Here is a 22,171-nt window from a genome sequence, read left to right on the forward strand (position 1 = left end):
TTAAATGTCGTGGTATGAGTGATTGTTCGATCTTCATTATTGTGTTTATTGTAATTATTGTGTTCAAGTCCGAGTAAGAATCAAGTAGCAAGGTTTAAGATGCCGTTATTTTCAAAATTAAGACAGATAAAAACTAGAAAAGGGATACTCGAGGAAGCTGTTACCATTCCACCTAGGGACACTCCAGGGTACTTTATGTACCATAAACATGGCCTAGATGCCGTATTATATCTTGATCTATGGGTGGACTACACCAAGGATTTAGCAGAGAGTCAGAGATGGCCCGCTACTGGAACATGGGATGCAGATTGCATCATGAGAGTAGAAGAAGTATTATGGAAAAAGAAAGCCAGACAGTCACAGAAAGATGCCATTGAACTATGGCGTAAAGAATCGCATAGACGCACAGAGAAAGCGCTCAGAAAAGAAGAGAAAAGTAGGGAAGATTCAGAAAGAGCCCGAGAAAACATATTAATTGACGAAGGTATCCGAGTAAAAACAGAACAAGTAGACAGACAACGAAACACTCTTATGAATGGTATGTATCCTCTTCTGGCCGAGGGTTTGCCTAAGGCCACCCTGGAGGTACCAAAAGACCTGCCACCTCCATTACTCCCGATCAAAGTACATCCCAAGACCGCAAAGGACATTTTCCTTTCTTCCTATTTAGATGATGCAGCCCCCGAATATGCTCATGGTGCGCAGCAACGCACACCACCTGTTAACGACGCTCAACCCCAAGATCAGCTGCACCCACCTCCGCAGCAACAAACTCCTCCTCACGTTCTAAACATTCCATCTGTTTCTACAGTCCTTCCTGCACCCACACTCTCTACCCTACACCCAACAAATCCTTTTGGACTTGGCACCTCAGGAGGTGCGACAGGAGGTTTTTCCACGCCACCGCCAGCAACTAGATTGACTTATAGAGATTTAGCACACCAACGTACACCCCAACGAGCTAATGACAATATATTAAATGAGCCTCTTACAGATTGTAGATATGATCCAGTGCCAGGTAAACACGACAGAATGTTGCTATCTTCAGTACGTTTACGACGAGTTAAAAACTATTTAATGACATTACCAGGAATGGTTGAACATCTAGACAAAATATATCGCTTTGTCCAAACAGGGCAAGGTCCTGAAAGTATTGGCGAAGCCATGGAATACCAGAAAGTAGACATGCAGAAATTATTGTTACGCTTTTTCATAAACTGCTTGATCAGAAACAGAGATAGGCCTGAGGTTGATTCGGAGGAAATGCAAGTACTTACCAGATGGGGTCAGAATATAGCAGACGGAAAACATGATAAACAGAAGTATATAGAAGTCATGTGCCGAAAGATCAGAAAAGAAGTAGAACGAATACATGAAAGAAGATTAGAAGCAGATAAAACTGAATCAGAGGAAGAGGAGGAGGAACAGTCAGAAATGAACACAGGACAATTAGAATTACCAGCTAGACAAACGATAGCTTATGTAGGAAAAGGAAGATCTTTTAATAAAACAATACGTCCGATACGTCCAGAATGTAACATAATTTTTCAAACAGCTATCTCAAATCCAAGGACCCCTGAACACTTATTCCAGGCTACTGATAAATTACTTCGAGAACGAAGGGGGTACCATGTGCTCGATTCTATGGATGAACAAGAATTAGCCAGGTCAGCAGTACAATGGGCTGACAGCTCTGAAAAATACAGTGATGATGCGCTAGCACACACGTTTCTGAATCTCGCCCCAGATGAACAGCGTTTAGCTAGTATATACATGATACAACATCTCCTTATATTATATAAAGGCCAACACTCCGATCCTGGTCCCCTACCTGATATACTGATAGAACTACTCCTGAATAAATGGAGAGGTCTAGGTACCGATCTAATTAAAGTAATTCTAGAATACCGACATAGATATAGTGCCTTTTTGTGTCCAGAACATGATCCAGCTCCTTCCATGGAGAGAAAAATGTATTACATAGACAGACAGAATCCCTTACGCGAAGTACACCCAGTTAGAAATGATGATAATACGTTTAGACGCGTGTTTGTGTACACGCCCATAACTAAAATAGAACTATTGGAAATGAAAAAATTAGTGCCCAGCCATGACAAAGATCCAGCAGGTTTTCACCGTGAACTAAAGGACATGTTACTCATGGGTGATTATACCTATCCTGACATTATGAAAATATTGAAAGTATTATTGCCTGCCGGTATTTATGAGAAACTCAAAGAAAAAGAATGGGAAGTGGGAGACCAAAAGATTGATTGGACCGTATTAGAAAACGAAGAAAATGCCCGAACTGCAGGCGTAGGGCTTGGGGACAAAACAAAAGCATTGCCAGGATTATTAGTACAAGTATTGCCACGTTTATTAACTACGAAAAAGGAAGACTGGGGAGCAATCTCAGCTTGTAAACAGAAACCCGATGAAGACACTAGTGATTTCTATTCCCGATTTGAAAAATGTTTTGGTATTAATAGCGGCCTGAAAGCAAGTAGCGAGTCATATCCACATCTTTTTGTAACAAAATTAGTCGAGAATTCCCTACCACAGGTTAAAAATAGAGTATTGAAAGTTGAGAGCACTTGGCAAGCTAACACTCCTTCACAAATGTTACAAATGTTACAGTATCACCAGAATAGAATTAGAGAAGAACAAGAACACGAACAAAGACGTATGAAAGACACGAAAATGAAAATGCTCGTCGCTCAGTCAGTTCCCGCTGACGGTCATAAAAAGGGTGCGACACAGTCCAGTAATTCAGCGGTTCCCGTTAAAGGGACATGCAACTATTGTAAACAGCCAGGTCATTATATAAACGATTGTGCAGTTCTGAAACATAATATCTCTACGGGTAAAACCAAGGAGAGACCACGTTCGCCTAGACAGGATCAGATCCAACAACAAGCACCTCAACATGTACAGCCTATGCCGGTTCCACAACAGACCGTAGTGGTACCACAACCACAGCCACAGCCTATTGCCGCAACACAAAACACGACACAACAGATGTACCAGTATGCACAAAATGACTATCCAGATTATCAGCGCTACACATGAAATAGCCTAGAGAGGGAAGTTGGCTTACCCCTTATTGAGGTTCCTGTAGATCAAGAGGGTCCTTATGTACAGAGTCAAGTATTAGGGAAAGACAGAAAGTTCCTACTTGATACAGGGGCAAGCAGAACAACTATAAGTCACGACGAAGTCCCAGGGACACCCCTCTCAGGCTCACAAAATATTTCCCTTGGTTTTTCAGGAAAGCCTACTATTAACGAAGTATCGCAACCGCTTACATTTACAGTTGGTCCACTGACACAGACTACAGATCTATTGCTTACAAAATCATGCCCAGAAAACTTGTTAGGTATTAAAACATTGAAAGCTCTAGGAGCTATAATATGTTGTTCTCCGGACGGAATACGACTATTTTTGCGTGACTTTAAAGGTCACTACGTGTCAAGAGACATGGATCACCGGTTACAGAATCTACCTGCACATTTATGGGCAAAAGGCCCCACTGATGTGGGTTGTATGCACATTACACCATATCGAGTCACACTCAAAGCAGGAGTGGTATTACCACGAATGCGACAATACAAGTTACCCCCAGATGCTGTAGTGGCTTTACTGCAAATCATTGACAAGCTCATTGCACAAGGAGTGGTTGTAGAAACCGACTCCAATGTATGTAATTCTCCGATCATTCCGATTCTTAAACGAACTGATCCAAAAGCACCCCCAGTATATCGATTAGTTATTGATCTGCGCGAATTGAATAAATGCATTGTACCACAATATCCCGTGGTCCCAGATATCTCTTCATTACTGACAGCTATTGATTCAGAAGCAACGTTCTTTACTGTAATTGACCTCAAGAACGCCTTCTCTAGCGTCCCAATCGATCCGGAAAGCCAATATTTGTTCGGATTTAGTTTAAATGGACGAAGCTTTAAATTCGCACGCGCACCTCAAGGATTTACAGAAAGTCCTAGCATCTACAGCCAAGCACTGAAAAGACAACTTGACAGTATCCACATGCCAGTTAGCACTGCACTGCTTCAGTATGTCGATGATCTGCTGATCACCGCTCGAAGCGAACCCGAATGTGAAAAAGCATCACTGACGGTTTTACATTTTCTGGCCGACAAGGGGCACAAGGTGTCCCCTTCGAAGCTGCAATTCTGTGCCCAGCAAGTTGTGTACCTAGGGCACTTGCTGTCCAAATGGGGGAGACAGCTCACACCTGACCGCATCCAGTTAATTGTAAACATGCCACCACCCAAGACACAAAAGGAGGTACGGGCCTTCATAGGCCTCACTTCGTACTGCAGGCAGTGGATTCCCCAATATGCATGTCTAGCAAAACCACTCATTCAGTTGACAACCCAGGAGGCAGCGACATCGACTGTCCTCCCTTGGACTTCAGAACATACACAAGCATTTGAAGACTTAAAGAAAGCTTTATGCCAAGCACCTGTTTTAGCGACACCATGTTACAGTAAGCCTTTTACACTCTTTGTTACAGAACGTGAAGGTACTGCTTTGTCAGTACTCACTCAGGAACAAGCAGGATCACACAAGCCATGTGCTTACTTTTCTAGAACATTAGATCCCGTAGCTCAAGCTCTTCCTGCGTGCCTGAAATCAGTTGCAGCGACAGCTCTAGCGATCAGACAAAGCGATTCCATAGTATTAGGACATCAATTGACAGTACAAGTACCACATGCAGTAGAGGTTCTCTTGAACCGAACACAAACACAACACTTGACTATAGCACGACTGACAGGTTACGAACTAACATTGTTTCAGCCACACATAGAAATCAGACGTTGTAGTACATTAAATCCTGCCACACTTTTGCCATTAAGTGGAACAGACCCACTGGCACATGATTGTATTGAAGTCATTACTATTACGACGAAACCCAGACAAGACTTGACAGATGTCCCATTACCAGACCCAGACTTGACATTTTATGTGGATGGTTCATGTATGAGAACAAGTACAGGAGAGTTAGTGGCCGCTTATGCAGTCACGACAGACACCGAAGTCATTGAAACAAATTGTAGTGACACATTATCAGCTCAAGCAGCAGAGCTTATCGCTCTGACACAAGCCTGTATTCAAGCCAAAAATAGAAAAGTTAACATATACACAGATTCACGTTATGCTTTCGGAGTTGTACACGACTTCGGAGTCCTTTGGCGAGAGAGGGGTTATTTGACTTCTCACGGTGCCAACATTCAACACGGTCCCCTCATTCAAGCTCTGTTAGATGCAATACATCTACCTACTTCAATATCTATCATGAAGTGTAAGGCCCATACAAAAGTCACCGATATCATTTCCCAGGGTAACGATCTAGCAGACCGAACAGCTAAACAGACAGCACAGAATAGGACTCATGCAACTGACTTGACAAAGACAATAGTTCCGACATCGACACACTGCATGACAGTTAGGGATCCCGCCCTTGATGTAATTGACATACAGACACATGCTACACCAGAGGAAATAAAGAAATGGACTGAATTAGGAGGGATCCAAACAGATCAGGGATGGATGATGAAGGGAAAATCTATATGGTTTCTCCCCGACTCAATGGTTCAAGTTATCATTAACACGATACATAGTCCAGCACATCTAGGAGAGAAAGCTATGTTAGACAGTATTCAACACATTTGGTTCAACAAACACTTACGAGCTGCAGCCAAACAGAAAGTCCGAACTTGTATGATTTGTTGTCAGTTCAATCCAGGTAAAGGCGTACCTGTAGAACAGGGTGGATTTCAACCTCCCGATCACCCTTTTGAAGTCCTCCAGATGGATTATATCCAGATGGAACGATGTCGAGGATTCAAATATGTCCTCGTAGTTGTATGCGCTCTTTCCCGTTGGACAGAGGCATATCCCGTCTCAGATTACACTGCCCCGACTACTGCCAAACAATTAGTTCGTGAATTCTTCCCACGGTATGGTTTGCCCCGTATCGTGTACTCAGATAATGGCCAGCCGTTCTCATCTGAGCTAATGAAACACATTTCACTCTTGTTAGGCTATCAATGGAAATTCCACTGTGTCCGACATCCCGAGGCAGCAGGTCTTGTGGAACGTCATAATCAGACCCTGAAAATACGACTTTCTAAAATATGTGGAGAGAAAGGCGTCGACTGGATAATAGCCTTACCAGTTGCACTCTTTTACATGAGAATGGTAGCACATTCTCGCACAGGGCTATCCCCGTACGAGGTGGTCTTCGGTAGACCACCAAATATGTGGGGGACGCCTATACCCCGTAAAATCACTGATGTTGATTGTAATATGCTGACAGATTACCTTGCTTCCTTGATGTCTGCACTACAATCTTGCCGTTCACAGGTAGCTGCAGCCTTTCCCGACAACACCGAGGTGAAGCCCCATGAAGTGGTTCCTGGAAACTTTGTTTTCATCAGAAACTTCGACAGGAGGAGCCCGTTGGAGCCTCGCTGGCAAACACCAAAGCTGGTACTTCTAACGACGAGGACAGCAGTAAAGGTCGAGGGTCGCAAGGGTTGGTTACACTCGAGCCATATCAAGAAATTTCATGGACTACCATCGGATTTGAACTCTCAGCCCTGCCCCCTTCCAGAGACTGATTCAAAACTCCCCCTGGTTGAAAAGACCGAATCTCAAAACTATAAACTGAAACTAAGGTCTAGCAAGTCAGACAATTCGATTGTTTAAGTCCTCTCCAAGGTGAATCGGTTGAATTAAGTCTCTGACATGTATCCTCTAGACCGAATTAGAGAGAGAAATAGACAGAAACAGCTCAAGAAACATGCATACTGTAAATCACTTCATAGTCACTGTATAGTGACATTGTTGATTATGTTTTTTCTAAGTCTTTTTATTATTGCTGCAAGTATACTGTTATGTCCAAAATGGCTTAGTAGTACTCACAATGCACTTCATTTTTTGAATCAATGGTTTCTATTGGATTTTATACTATTCATGATATTTGAATGTATTTTCATGTTTTTATAGTACAATGGTTTGATGTATATTTGTATATATATATATGTATTGTATTAACATTTGTGTATATATCAATGTCGTTCCGTATGGTCCTATGTGTTTTATTGTCGTTTGCAATATTGTGTATGACTATATATTTTTTATATCAATGTAGTTATGTCTGTATATTTGTTTGTTACTTGTTTCAGCCCTGAAGAAGTTCTTGTCTTTTAGAACGAAACGCGTTGGCTGATGTCTGTTTTTAAGAATACATACAAGAATTAAAGAAACGTAAAAGGACTTTCTATTATGTTTGGACTTCTTACTGGTGCACCTTCCTCTTTCGTTAAAAAAGTATACTGTTGCACATGTATTATCCTATTTTCAAGCGTGCTCATTCTGCTTACAATGTTACTGCCGAACATTCTTTTAGTGAACTACCTCCACATGAGTTGTCCTATAGATTTGCGCTGCGCAACAACACATTCATTAGTATGTTGCATCATTCCCATCAGACCAGCAATGCTACAAATTGTTGGATATGTGGCCGACTTCCTCCCTATCAGAAATACAAAGGAGTTCTGCCTCTCTTTCCGTACCCGTTCACACACAATGGTTCCTGTGGAGCATGGTTTAGTTTGATTAACTCTTTAGATTCAAACACTGTAGTTTACCAGAGCAACTGGGTATGGGGAAACCTGAACTTAGTTTTGCTAAAAGCCTGTTATCCTAACAAGGAGGGACTTCCCAAAAGAACAGGAACTGATCTAGAAAATGAAGTATATGGATTAGGTAATTTTACATTTAACCTCATGATTCTGAATGTTGAATCCGAAGCTGCACTAGTCTTGCCTGCTATGTCAGTATTACCAGTCAAAGGTGAACTATGTGTAAGAAAGAATGGTTCAGTACACCTGGGTCATAGTAAATGTACTACTGTGATCGAATTCAGTGATAAAGGCAAGTCTACATTTAGAGCTTCCCGTCATTCCTACTTCATATGTGGTCATACCGCATATATACGCCTACCTCTAGATTGGGATGGCACCTGTTACATTGCATTCCTTCTGCCACCTGTTTTCCTAGCCCCTCCTGATTATCATAGAAATACCAATCTAGTACACCATAGACCCCAGAGAGATATCCCGATTGTTGACTACACTGAAACAGCATGGGAACAATATACAGACTTCAATAAAGGTCTCTTTCCTTACATAGGTGTTGTCTCAAACAGTAAACTGATACGTAGATTAACCAGAACCCTTGAAGCAGTAGTGAATGAAACTACTTCCGCCCTAGGCAACTTAACAGAGGAGCAGTCTGCGATGCGGATTGTTGTTCTCCAAAATCTTCTTGTCCTTGACGTCATCCTAGCCGATAGGGGCGGAGCTTGTAGGGTCATCGGATCAAGTTGCTGTGTTTTCATTCCAGAAAACGCGCCATCCGTATATAAAGCCATAACTCGTCTTCACAAGATTGCAAACCAGATACACCAGAATCCAGGCACCTGGACATGGTCCGGTTGGTTCTGGAGCGTGTTGTCAGCCTGGGGATGGAAAGTCCTATCCTTCCTAGGTATTGGCCTTCTCATAGTATTCAGTTGTTGCCTGTGTCTACAATGTGGACCAGCGATTTGCGGCCTGTGTGCCACATCGTGTATTCCACGTTCAAGTTTTCATTCAAAATACCGGAAGAAGAAAGAAGAGCAAATGATGTTACATGAACAGATTGATGGATTCCTGAAGATCGATATATCATGAAGGGTCCGTAGGGGACAAGGAGGGAATGAGGAAATATGAATTTTTATGATCAATTGTGTCCCCTATCTAGACCCCAACGGCTCCATGTACATGCTATAAGTACATGTATGTTCCCTCCACTTCAAGCTATGAAGACGCAAATACAATTGTGTCCAACGTTAATATGTCCTCTTTCAGATCTGCCATGAATGGGTCAGATATTCCGTTCCTAAGTATGCCTTGCCACCGTCTTTATATGGTATACTTTTCACGTTTTCCAGCTCTGGCAAGGTAGGCCCTGAATTCTGCCATCGAGCTTTTCCTGCTTCTGCCTTTGAATGCTCCAGCCTGGACCTGCATCTGTATCCATGAACTTTGTCTTACTCCCTGCGCGGCTAACGGTGCCTAGCCCGGCCTGTTGCCTGCCAAAACTGTATTCAGCCTTCAAGTTATCTGCTCCGCTCCTCGAGAAATGCATTCCTGTCTAGTAGCTTAGGTAAACATCCCTCCAGCTGCAGAGCAAAGGGCCCGGCCTTACTGTCTCCGTGCAAGTAATTCATGACTTTCGTTACCATGGTAGGCCCATGCCCCCTCGCATCTCATGTAGACACTTAGACGCTTGTACACGCTCTAGCAGTCAGTATAGAATAGGCTCTGTCCGAAAGACCTTTCCTTCCAGATAATATAGTTTCTTAAACACAAGATATTATATACGATTTGGGATTAGGTTGTCCTGACATCCCAGACTTCTGTCTCCTCATGTAGGGCTAAATGTCAAGTTCCCTTCACCCTCTAGTTACACGTCAATCACACGTCATGAGGCTGCGCGCGCATCTCTGCCATGCATTTTTGCTGACTTTGCAGGATTCTTTTATGGATCCACCCACTTGTGTCATCATTATAATGACGTTTCTAGTATACGCCTTTATGCACGCCTATTGTAACGCCCTTTTGTATTACGTATGTGTATTCTTATCTTTTCTATCAGCTGTTACGCCTCCTGCATCTGTCTTTACTGTAATGCATTTAATATAAATATGACAATCTGTCAATAATGTATTGCTGATCCCTTCCTGAACCTTCGTGGTGACGGAACTCGATTGCCTGGTTCGAACCATCATTCCTTTGTAAGGAATAAATTCCCTATTATACCCTCGAATACCACGGATTCTGCCTCTTATTTTTACTGAGTTATTCTTCTTGAATTTTACCGCATAAATTAAGTCTAGGTAATTTAAATTTACCACACATCCATCCTTTTACTTATTCATCCATGCATCTATCCATCCACCATTTCACTCACTCACCCTCCCACCCTTTCACCTTAATTATAAGCCATTGTCTGCCAAACTGCAGATAGGAGAGACCCATCAAGTACGTCAAACCCCGCGGTAGCTGCTAAAGTGTGGGGGAAGCGTTGGCGACGCCACTGTAGTTTTACAGAAAGATGTGCCTACATTTTTAGATTAGAGAACAGTTAGACATAAACATGAATGTAGTTCTGTCACATGCATCTGCAGAAGAATTAGGTTGAAGTGTCTGTTCAGTACCACAATTTCAAAGATACAATAGTGTATCATAGTCTGATAGAGTCTAAAAAGCAATATCCTCTTGACCGCCCCCATGCACACTATGAACATCAATGAACAGTGCAACAAGCGCACCCGCAGTCAAAATGACAATTGAAAAATAATCTAATGCAAATTAAAACAACTGAAATTACACCCTTGATGCAAGTCTCGCCTGGGGGTTCCAGAGGCAGACCACACAGCATATGCAGAAATGAAGAGTGGTCTAAAGAACTGTCCCATTAATCAAGGTGTTTTTAGGACATTGTATGATAGAGGTAGGTGTAATAGCCCCAGCCAGATTAACACAACAAAGAAACATGGGCTACGTTTACCCATGGTTCCGTTGCAATAGTAAATTATCATAGAATATCAGAATACAATTGTGTACCCAAGGACAACTATCTTTAGTTGTGCCATGCAAGTGGCAATCATAACCTCTACATTATGGACGTTGCAAGTCTAATACAAATCCCTTAGCCAGTTAATCAGTCATTATCCTTCAGGATGTGAGGTGTTTCGTCAGTAGCACTTTGCATTTCCCAAGAAGGAGAGTCTCTGATTTGTTTTTTCAAGTACAAGTGTGTCGCCTTGGGGTCGGTGAAGCACATTGGTTTATGATCAGTTTGGTGGGGTAAAGCATTGCGTAGCTTATACCCAACTGTTGGAGGCACTTTTTAGCTGAAATGAAGGCCTGTTACATCCCTTGAACAGCTATTGTGAAGTTTAGGAAGATGGATATATTAGAGCCTTCATAGTAGAGATCTTTGGTTCAGGGGTCAGTCGAAGAATAGAATCATGGTCCCTATGGTTTAGCACCCGTGGGATGATGGATCTGTGCTTTGCTCCTGGAGGAGGGCGGGAACGCAAGGACCAGTGCATCTGCCGCAGATCAGAGCATATAAATTCTCCCTACTTCCACAGATAGAGTAATTTCACAGATACACGCACATACACTCATCATACGCTTGGGCCCATTTCACCAACATACGCTCTATTACTCTATCCGCACTGAACCTGAGAGAAACTCCTAAAACACCCTGCATCTACAGTAAGGTCAATGCAAACAAATTGATATTGCCTTGAGTCATGATAGTCACAATAAGGAATTCAATAACTGACAAAGAAATAACCACCCGACACTGTAATTCAAACATAAGGTAATTTTATCTAAAATTAGTTCAAGTGAAAGTCAATCAATAGCAAAATCATTATTCTCATATTTACCTATTCTAGCTAAATGTCATAAATGGGTCAGGACAGGTCTCTCAGTAAAGTCTCTCGAGTCGCCGTCCTCACAGCATCGATCCTCACCAGCATGGGTTCAGAAAGAAGTGGCCTCAAAAATCCCGAATGCAAAGACACGGACCCTCTCTAGTCTAGTATATTTATAATAAAACTTACAAAATGATAGCAACAAATAAGTTCTGAATATCCGTTGAGCCGCTGAGCAGAGCGAGCAGGAAAGGATGTAGCATCGCTACATTTGGAAAACCTCCGCTCAGAAAAAATCACAAAAATAAAAAGACGGAAGAAGGAAACTCAATCTTGAAAATGTTGCATTAATAGAAGCTCTTCCTCGGAATCATGGCAAAGCCATTACAATTGTGAACAGTTTATTGTGGCTTCATTCTCAACCAAGGACAACTCAGCAGATTGGCAGCACGCCTGGAATCGTTGTCATCATAGAAGCTTTTTCAAATTGTGCAGAGGCTGTGATCAGGTGACTTTCAACCATGTTCAGCAAGGCCTTCCGTCACATCTCATTCACTCGAACGCAGGCTGTAAATGGCAGCCATTTTCTTTTAGGCCAAAACGGACCATCTTAATTGAAAGAAACACAAACAACGTTACTACATCATAGCAATGATTAAACAGTGTTAATTCCCACTAATACCCTTATGTGTATGTAATTATCTAGCCATCTGCAACATAAATAAGCATTAGTACACGTTTATTAAAAAGCATCAACGCAAAACAAATAACACACTTATATTAAATAACTGCACATATTATTAAGCAACATATATGCATTCCCACGTGTAGTTTCTCTTGTTAGTATGTTGATTAGTCAGAATCTATCACGGAAAACGATAATTAGTAATTAAAAATTAATAATTTTAACTATGATGTGAGAAGTTGGCCTGATATGTAGTGCTCACTATTCTAGTGATCACTGTGTATCATTCCAAACGACCCTTATTGATGATTGGTTGTAAGTCAACCTTTTAGACCAGCTATCCTAGTAGCGTGGATACGAGCAGTCTTAGGCTAAACTCTAGAGGGCGTGTTAAGCCAGCTGTTTACCATCACATATACCCCTTGAACACCAAGTGAAAGGACACCACACAAGTTGTTATGAAAATAAAAGGATATTTATTTATAACAGGACTACCCTGGCTCTTTATGAGTCAGGGAGCTAAGCACACTACAAAACTCTTAGGAAAATACTTCAGTTGCACAATTTACACAAATGCCCGAGGGGCACGAGAAACCACCTACACTAACAGTGAAATGCGAATGGTTAGCGTCTGGAGATACTGATCCCGGAGTGATCCGATCAGTGGGACTAAACGAAAAAGGAACTGGACACTTGTAGAGCGAACCTGCGATGGAGCACCGAGATGCTCGAGTTACCTAGCCCGGAGGTTGCGGCTGCGTGAAGTTCGTCAAGATGTCGGGAGTCCTCGTGTAGTCTCAGGAGCCTGAAAGAAGAAGTTGCTGGCAGGCGATCAGTGACGATGTTCAGAGCGATCCAAGCCTGGATCGGTGGTGAAGGAAACCTGAAAGCAGAGGGGACTCAGTTCTCAACCGCTAGCCAGCGATCGTGTGGGTACCAGGAGGGTACCGGCGGAAGTCACCTCGACCAGGTGAGTGGGTGACGTCGGACTCGGCTGTTCCTCGGACCAGGAGGCGCGGTGGCGACCAGGATGGAGGGCGAGCTGTCCCACGAAGGTGTCTACTGTCGATGATGCTGGGCCCAGGAAGGGGCAGCGGATCTTGGCAGTGGCCACCCAAGCGGGGGAGTCAAGATGGCGTCGGGAGTGGACCAGGAGGGTCCGGGGTACTCCTCTGTTGAAGGGGAGCAAGAGCCAGTCTGGAGCAACCAGACTAGTGATGAAACAAAACGTGGTGCGTCGTGAAGCGGGCCACAAGCCGGTCGGCAAGTGGTCGGACAACGCGGTGAACAGCAAGGAGCGGAAGGGCCCCCACGCAGATCTCGTGGATGCTGGGGAGACAGACTTCGATGCTGGAGCTGCTCAGGGTTTAGGGTTTCTCAAACCCTAGGTGCACTCACTCGAGGGTCCCTCGGTGGGCGTGCTAGATAAGCGTCGTGCAGGTCCTGAAGATAGCCGGTCCCGCAGGTCTCGTCACACCTACGACTCTCAGCTGAGCTGATGAGGGAGGTAAAAGGTCAGAGATGGCAGGGAACTCGGGTCTCGTCGAGCTGGGCAGTCTTGATCCGTAGGAGAGACTTACAGCAAACCGCAAGCGCTTAGGTGGTGCCTGCTGGTGCAGGGTGGCTACTCCTTATCCACAAGGGAGAGTCTTCAGAAATAGTCAAGAGTTCCTTTCGTGGAAAGTGGTTCGTGATTCGGAGGTATCCGATTATCTGATTATCCAATTTGGGAAGGGGACTCGCTCCTACCTTTATTCTAAGAAAAGGGGCTGGCCCGTGACTAGGTTCTACCTATGGGTGGAGCCAGGAGGGGGGTGGTTACACCCCTATCCTTTGTCCGGCTTCGCGCCAGCTCAGGGGCCGGTGTGCCCCTGAAACTGGTTTGAGCCGGGCTATGCACAGTGAGCACCGGGGTGCCACTTGCAGTCACCTTCCTTTCAGCCCTGCCCACCTGGGATACACAAACCCTGTCTGGGACGGTGCTAACACCGCCCTCGACAGGAAACCCTTTGTCCAAGCTCCCTTTGCTGGAAGGTCCCCCAGCAGCGGGAGGTCAGACTTGTGTCTGGTGGCAGCATCCATTTTGTGATGCTGAGGCTTGAGTCAACTTTAACCGGGGTTCAAGGTTACTTCCATGTCGTGTCCCTCTAAAAGGGGGGGAATGCCAACCCCGTCACCCGGACTGGCGAGGGGTTCGTATTCCCATTCGTATGACACCTTACTCGACATGTGTAGGTGATGCGAGGCCAAAGTTAGCAAATAACCGCTAGGATTATAAGGCATTTAAAAGTAGTTGGCCCGCGTCCCCATGGAACGGCTATTAGGACTTGGTTCCACAAGCCGTCGACGGGCTCAGCTCGCGCCAGAGCACCGTCCCACATGATCCCCTGCACTCTGCCTTCAGGATTGATAAGGCCTGCCATAGGAGTGACTGATAGGAACCCATGTGTCCATGTTAGGGTTTAGGTGTAGGAATACTACACCTACAGCAACGGGTGATTACACCACGTGGCCCCAGCTGTCGTGCAGCCAGTTGTGTCAGATTTGGGCGGCCATTCCAGGGGTGGCATAATACATGCTTCAGCCCCTGGTAGGCCCTGGGTACACCGATGCCCTGGATACCTGGGGTATGCTGAGACAGGGACTGACAAGGCGGCCCAGTTCCAATTAGTGGATGCACCTAACGTACATGTGTGTTAATTTCGAGAGAGAACAGCTAGGCTGTGGGTCTGATTGGCAGGCCCACAGCCGGAGAAAGTCGTAAACCAATGAAGCAAAAGCAAAAAAATCTGGGTGATCATAGGATTGCAGACCCTACTCTCCTACATGACCCCCCCCAAAACTTTGGGACAATAAGCTAACCTTGACCAGGTGAGTCTTCTTGCTCTAAGTGGAAATACCTGGAGAGCCCATCTGCATTGCCATGATCAGTGCCAGGTCTATGCTCCACTGTGAAGTCCATCCCCTGTAGGGAAATGGACCACCTAAGTAGTTTGGGGTTTTCACCCTTCATTTGATTTAGCCACAAGAGGGGCTTATGGTCGGTCTGAATCTTGAAGTGAGTGCCAAACAAGTATGGCCTCAACTTCTTCAGGGCCCAAACCACAGCAAAGGCCTCCCTCTCAATAGCTGACCAATTCTTCTCTCTGGGGGTCAGCCTCCTGCTAATAAAAGCTATGGGCTGGTCATGACCATCAAAATTCAGTTGCGATAGAACAGCTCCCACACCCAGCTCCGAAGCGTCTGTTTGGACAATGAATGGTTTGGAGTAGTCTGGACTCTTTAGGATAGGTGCTGTGCACATGGCCTGCTTTAGGTCATCGAATGCCTTCTGACAGCTCGCTGTCCACTGAACTTTTTTTGGCATCTTTTTACTTGTCAGGTCGTTTAGCGGGGTCACAATGGATCCATAATTTCTGACAAATTTCCGGTAATAACCAGTCAGGCCCAAGAAAGCTCGAACCTGAGTCTGGGTGGTTGGAGGAGCCCAGTCCTGGATGGCCTGTATTTTGCTCTCCAACGGTTGAACCTGGCCTCCACCTACAAGGTGGCCCAGGTATACAACCTGTGTCTGCCCTATCTGGCACTTGGTGGCCTTGATAGTGAGGCCTGCCTTCTGCAGGGCCTCTAACACTTTCCTCAGGTGGACCAGGTGATCCTCCCAGGTGGAGCTAAAGACAGCGATATCGTCCAGATACGCCGCACAGAAGTCGTCCAACCCAGTGAGAACTCGATTCACCAGCCTTTGGAAGGTGGCAGGTGCATTTTTCAACCCAAAGGGCATTACCACGAACTGATAGTGCCCACCCGGGGTAGAAAATGCTGTTTTGGGCTTGGCCTCCTCAGCTAACCTGATTTGCCAATACCCAGCTGTCAGGTCAAACGTACTTAAGTAGCTGGCCGAGGCCAACCGGTCGATAAGTTCGTCTGCTCTTGGTATCGGGTGGGCGTCAGTCTTAGTGACTGCATTGAGACCTCTGTAGTCCACGCAGAACCTCATCTCTTTCTTACCGCCCTGGGTGTGAGGTTTCGGCACGAGCACTACGGGACTAGCCCAGGGGCTGTCCGAGGGTTCAATGACTCCCAGCTCCAACATTTTCTGCACCTCGGTCTTGATGCAGTCTCTGACATGATCAGGTTGCCGATAGATTTTACTCTTGACGGGCAGACTGTCCCCAGTGTCGACCTCATGGGTACACCACTTGGTCTGACTGGGTGTCAGAGAGAACATATGTCGAAAGGATTGAAGAACCTGTTTACAATCCTCTTGTTGATGTCCAGAGAGGCTGCCACAAAAGACAACACCATCTACTGACCCATCGTCAGGGTTCTGAGAGAGCAGGTCTGGGAGAGGGTCACTCTCCTCCTCCTGTCCCTCATCTGTGGCCATGAGCAAGCCCATGCCCTCCCTGTCGACATATGCCTTGAGCCTGTTTACATGGAGCACCCTGTGGGGGCTCCGAGGAGTTCCCAGGTCTACCAAGTAGGTGACCTCTCCCTTTTGCTCAATGATCGTGTGGGGCCCAGACCATTTGTCTTTGAGTGCTGCTGGGGCCACTGGCTCCAGCACCCACACCTTCTGTCCAGGCTGGTACACAGTCAGGACAGCCTTTTGGTCGTGCCAAGCTTTCTGTAATTCTTGGCTCGCCTCCAGGTTTTTAGACGCCTTTTCCATGTACTCCGCCATCCGCGAGCGGAGACCGAGCACATAGTCCACAATGTTTGATGCCGGCTTTCTGAGAGGTCTCTCCCATCCTTCCTTTACCAAACAAAGGGGTCCCCTTACAGGGTGTCCGAACAGAAGCTCGAAAGGGCTGTAGCCAACCCCCTTCTGTGGGACCTCTCTGTAGGCGAACAAGAGGCAGGGTATCAGGACATCCCATCTCCGCCGAAGCTTTTCAGGTAGTCCGTGAATCATCCCTTTTAGGGTCCGGTTGAATCTCTCAACCAGCCCATTGCATTGTGGGTGATAGGGTGTGGTGAACTTGTAGTTGACACCACATTCCTTCCACATAGCAGTCAGATATCCCGACATGAAGTTTGCACCTCTGTCTGAGACGACCTCCTTAGGGAAGCCCACTCTGGAGAACACTCCAAGTAGGGCCCGTGCCACCACAGGTGCTGTAGTGGTCCTAAGGGGAATAGCTTCAGGATACCTGGTGGCGTGGTCCACCACCACCAGTATGAACTTGTGCCCTGATGCTGTCTGGGGTTCCATTGGTCCGACAATGTCGATCCCCACTCATTCAAAGGGTACCCCCACCACTGGCAGTGGTATGAGGGGGGCCTTTGTCGTGCCACCTGACTTACCACTGGCTTGGCAAGTGACACAGGAGCGGCAAAACTCCTTCGTATCTTCGGACATGTGGGGCCAGTGAAAGTGTGGAACAAGTCTGTCCCAAGTCTTATTCTGGCCTAAGTGACCTGCAAGGGGAATCTCGTGGGCCAAGGTGAGAAGGAAACCTCTCAGAGACAAGGGGATGACCAACCTCCTGGTCGCACCAGGTTTGGGGTCTCTTGCCTCGGAGTACAGGAGTCCATCGTCCCAGTACACTTTGTGGGTACCTGTGGCGTTCCCTGCAGCCTCAGCAGCGGCCTGCTGTCTGAGGGGTTCAAGGGAGGGGCAGTCTAACTGTGCCTTCCCCAGGTCTTCCCTGGAGGGTCCCCCTGAGCCCAGAAACTCAACCTGACCAGGTTCAAGCTCTTGCGGCTCAGTTTCCCTCAGTTCTTTAAGGTCAGCCTCCTCGGAGACTTGATCCACGACCTGGGGCAAGGGGGAAGGCGAAGCCTTACCCTTACTGCTCCTTTTCTTGGAAGGTGCCTGGTCCGTTCTTCCAGGATCCAGCACCTGTTCAGTGGGGCATCTTTTGGCCTGTGACCTGGTCACAGCAAGGACATGGGCTGGCAAGCCTAACATCTCCATGTGAGTCCTCTGCTCCACCTCTGACCATTGTGACGTTTCCAAATCATTGCCCAACAGACATTCTACGGGGAGGTCTGAACTAACCACAACCTTTTTCGGGCCACTTACCCCTCCCCAGGAGAAATCAACAACTGCCATACTGTGATTGGTAGTGACGTTGCTGGCATTGGTCACTAGGTAACTGGTACCTAGCATGATCTGTCCAGGGTCCACGAAGTTAGGCGTCACCATGGTGACACTGGCACACGTGTCCCTGTAGGCCTGAGCCACTCTTCCATTTATCAAAGGTGTCTGTCTGTATTTGCCCAAAGTATTGGGACTGGCGTCAGGGGACATATCCATATCCCCTGTACAGACAAGGACGGCCTGAGTGAGCGTGCCGACTAAGTCGTCACTCCCCTCGGTTCCCAAGGTTAACCCAACTAATGCCTTGGGAGGCGCACTACCACTGCTGACTGTACTAGGGGGTGCAGGTGCCTTAGGGGCTGCAGTGGCAGGAGTTTGCCCTCCTTTCTTGGTGCACTCACTAAACCAGTGAGTCTTACTTTTACAGTATTGGCACCACCTTTTTGACTGGCCTTCTTGAGTCTTCTTCTTCTGCGAAGCCTGACCCCCACCCTCTTTGGTTTGTTGGGGACCTGTCGAAGACTTCTGGTCATTTTGTTCGTTCTTGTTACCCTTCTGGTCTGCTTTCTTCTGACCACCCTGGTTCTGATTCTGGTTCTGCTTGACCCTTGTTCTGACCCATCTGTCCGCCTTCTTTCCCAATTCTTGGGGAGAGGTCAGATCCGAGTCGACAAGGTGCTGATGCAACAATTGGTTCTGACAGTTGTTTAAAATCTGTTCTCGCATGATAAGATTGTACAATCCTGTGTAATCAGTAACCTTGCTACCCAGCAACCAGCCTTCCAAAGCCTTAGTGGCACAATCGACAAAGTCAGCCCAATCCTGAGACTGAATTTTCTGGGTGTCCCGGAACAGCACCCGGTACTGTTCCGTGGTTAAGCCGAACCCATCAATCAGTGTGTTCTTCAGGACCTGGTAGTTGTTAGCATCCTCAGCTCTTGTAGTGAGGAGCTTGTCCCTTCCTTTACCTTCAAAGGAAAGCCACAGTATGGCTGCCCACTGACTTGGGGGGACGCACTGGACAGTGCAGGCCCTCTCCAAGGCAGTTATCCACTTGTGGATGTCGTCCCCTTGTTTAAAGGGGGGCACGATTTTACTCAGGTGTCTAGTGTCTATACCCCTGTCTTTCTCTCTAAGGAGAATGCTGCCACCAGTGGGATCTAACCCACTTAATTTCTGTTCTCGGGCCAAGGCAAGTCTTTCTTTGGCGAGGGCAAGTTCTTCCCGCTCGATCCTCAGATGGACCTCCCGCATCTTCGCTTCATGCTCCCTCCTCTGAGGGGAAGTCATTCCTCTCTGAGAGGATGCCTGAGAGACATGTGTATGAACCGATCTGCCAGAGCCTCTGGAGAGAGACCTAGCTCGTCCGTTCCCAAGGTTAAGCCTGCTTGAGCGTGGGCCCGGGGCTCCCCCAGTTCCATTCTCATGCCTGCTTAAGTTGGTCCTTGTAAGCCTGCCGACTACCGCTGGACCTTTGTCTGCCTCGTCTCCCGATAACTCGTCCTCGTCCTCCTCCTCTGTGTGAGGGTCGAGGTCCGGGTCACCGAGGGTTCCCTCTAAGGGCGGCATGTTCCCATCTGCACTGGGGGGACCTGTGTTAGAGGACCTCCTAGCATCGTACGCCTCTAAGAGACCTATCAGTATTGCGATGGTAGGGTTAGAACCCTGGTTTAGCTTCCTGGAGGCACACAGTTGTCGCATCTCCTTGAAGCTAAGAGTTGCATATCGTGACACGACCTGTGGAGGGTCACTGACCACTAAGGGAGTCTGCGAAGACTCTCCGTGGATCGACATGCTTTTCTAGTGAGGTGTAAGTGTTGCACCTACCTACACTATGGGTTTACCTACTGATCCCTTGCTAGGAGTTGTAGTCAGGGTGTGCTAAGCCCTGTTACACTACAACAGCCGGTTCAGTAGAACTCGGAGTATTCTAAGTTAAGTTATATGTACCTGGGTACTTATGTGATCTTTCACTGCGATATTCTTAGGATACGTGTGTGGTAAAACAACAGCAAGCTCAAATCCCAACCGCTGCTCACCAATGTGAGAAGTTGGCCTGATATGTAGTGCTCACTATTCTAGTGATCACTGTGTATCATTCCAAACGACCCTTATTGATGATTGGTTGTAAGTCAACCTTTTAGACCAGCTATCCTAGTAGCGTGGATACGAGCAGTCTTAGGCTAAACTCTAGAGGGCGTGTTAAGCCAGCTGTTTACCATCACATATACCCCTTGAACACCAAGTGAAAGGACACCACACAAGTTGTTATGAAAATAAAAGGATATTTATTTATAACAGGACTACCCTGGCTCTTTATGAGTCAGGGAGCTAAGCACACTACAAAACTCTTAGGAAAATACTTCAGTTGCACAATTTACACAAATGCCCGAGGGGCACGAGAAACCACCTACACTAACAGTGAAATGCGAATGGTTAGCGTCTGGAGATACTGATCCCGGAGTGATCCGATCAGTGGGACTAAACGAAAAAGGAACTGGACACTTGTAGAGCGAACCTGCGATGGAGCACCGAGATGCTCGAGTTACCTAGCCCGGAGGTTGCGGCTGCGTGAAGTTCGTCAAGATGTCGGGAGTCCTCGTGTAGTCTCAGGAGCCTGAAAGAAGAAGTTGCTGGCAGGCGACCAGTGACGATGTTCAGAGCGATCCAAGCCTCGATCGGTGGTGAAGGAAACCTGAAAGCAGAGGGGACTCAGTTCTCAACCGCTAGCCAGCGATCGTGTGGGTACCAGGAGGGTACCGGCGGAAGTCACCTCGACCAGGTGAGTGGGTGACGTCGGACTCGGCTGTTCCTCGGACCAGGAGGCGCGGTGGCGACCAGGATGGAGGGCGAGCTGTCCCACGAAGGTGTCTACTGTCGATGATGCTGGGCCCAGGAAGGGGCAGCGGATCTTGGCAGTGGCCACCCAAGCGGGGGAGTCAAGATGGCGTCGGGAGTGGACCAGAAGGGTCCGGGGTACTCCTCTGTTGAAGGGGAGCAAGAGCCAGTCTGGAGCAACCAGACTAGTGATGAAACAAAACGTGGTGCGTCGTGAAGCGGGCCACAAGCCGGTCGGCAAGTGGTCGGACAACGCGGTGAACAGCAAGGAGCGGAAGGGCCCCCACGCAGATCTCGTGGATGCTGGGGAGACAGACTTCGATGCTGGAGCTGCTCAGGGTTTAGAGTTTCTCAAACCCTAGGTGCACTCACTCGAGGGTCCCTCGGTGGGCGTGCTAGATAAGCGTCGTGCAGGTCCTGAAGATAGCCGGTCCCGCAGGTCTCGTCACACCTACGACTCTCAGCTGAGCTGATGAGGGAGGTAAAAGGTCAGAGATGGCAGGGAACTCGGGTCTCGTCGAGCTGGGCAGTCTTGATCCGTAGGAGAGACTTACAGCAAACCGCAAGCGCTTAGGTGGTGCCTGCTGGTGCAGGGTGGCTACTCCTTAGCCACAAGGGAGAGTCTTCAGAAATAGTCAAGAGTTCCTTTCGTGGAAAGTGGTTCGTGATTCGGAGGTATCCGATTATCTGATTATCCAATTTGGGAAGGGGACTCGCTCCTACCTTTATTCTAAGAAAAGGGGCTGGCCCGTGACTAGGTTCTACCTATGGGTGGAGCCAGGAGGGGGGTGGTTACACCCCTATCCTTTGTCCGGCTTCGCGCCAGCTCAGGGGCCGTTGTGCCCCTGAAACTGGTTTGAGCCGGGCTATGCACAGTGAGCACCGGGGTGCCACTTGCAGTCACCTTCCTTTCAGCCCTGCCCACCTGGGATACACAAACCCTGTCTGGGACGGTGCTAACACCGCCCTCGACAGGAAACCCTTTGTCCAAGCTCCCTTTGCTGGAAGGTCCCCCAGCAGCGGGAGGTCAGACTTGTGTCTGGTGGCAGCATCCATTTTGTGATGCTGAGGC

General features: G+C 47.1%; 1 protein-coding gene across 2 annotated transcripts in view; it reads left to right on the plus strand.

The window, feature by feature from the left end:
• The window catches only part of SLC23A1 (solute carrier family 23 member 1), a 473,358-nt gene that overhangs the window by 66,069 nt on the left and 385,118 nt on the right, over nt 1-22,171 (plus strand). The window lies entirely within an intron of this gene.

This window comes from Triturus cristatus, chromosome 7, assembly GCF_964204655.1.
Source record: "Triturus cristatus chromosome 7, aTriCri1.1, whole genome shotgun sequence".
NCBI lineage: Eukaryota > Metazoa > Chordata > Amphibia > Caudata > Salamandridae > Triturus > Triturus cristatus.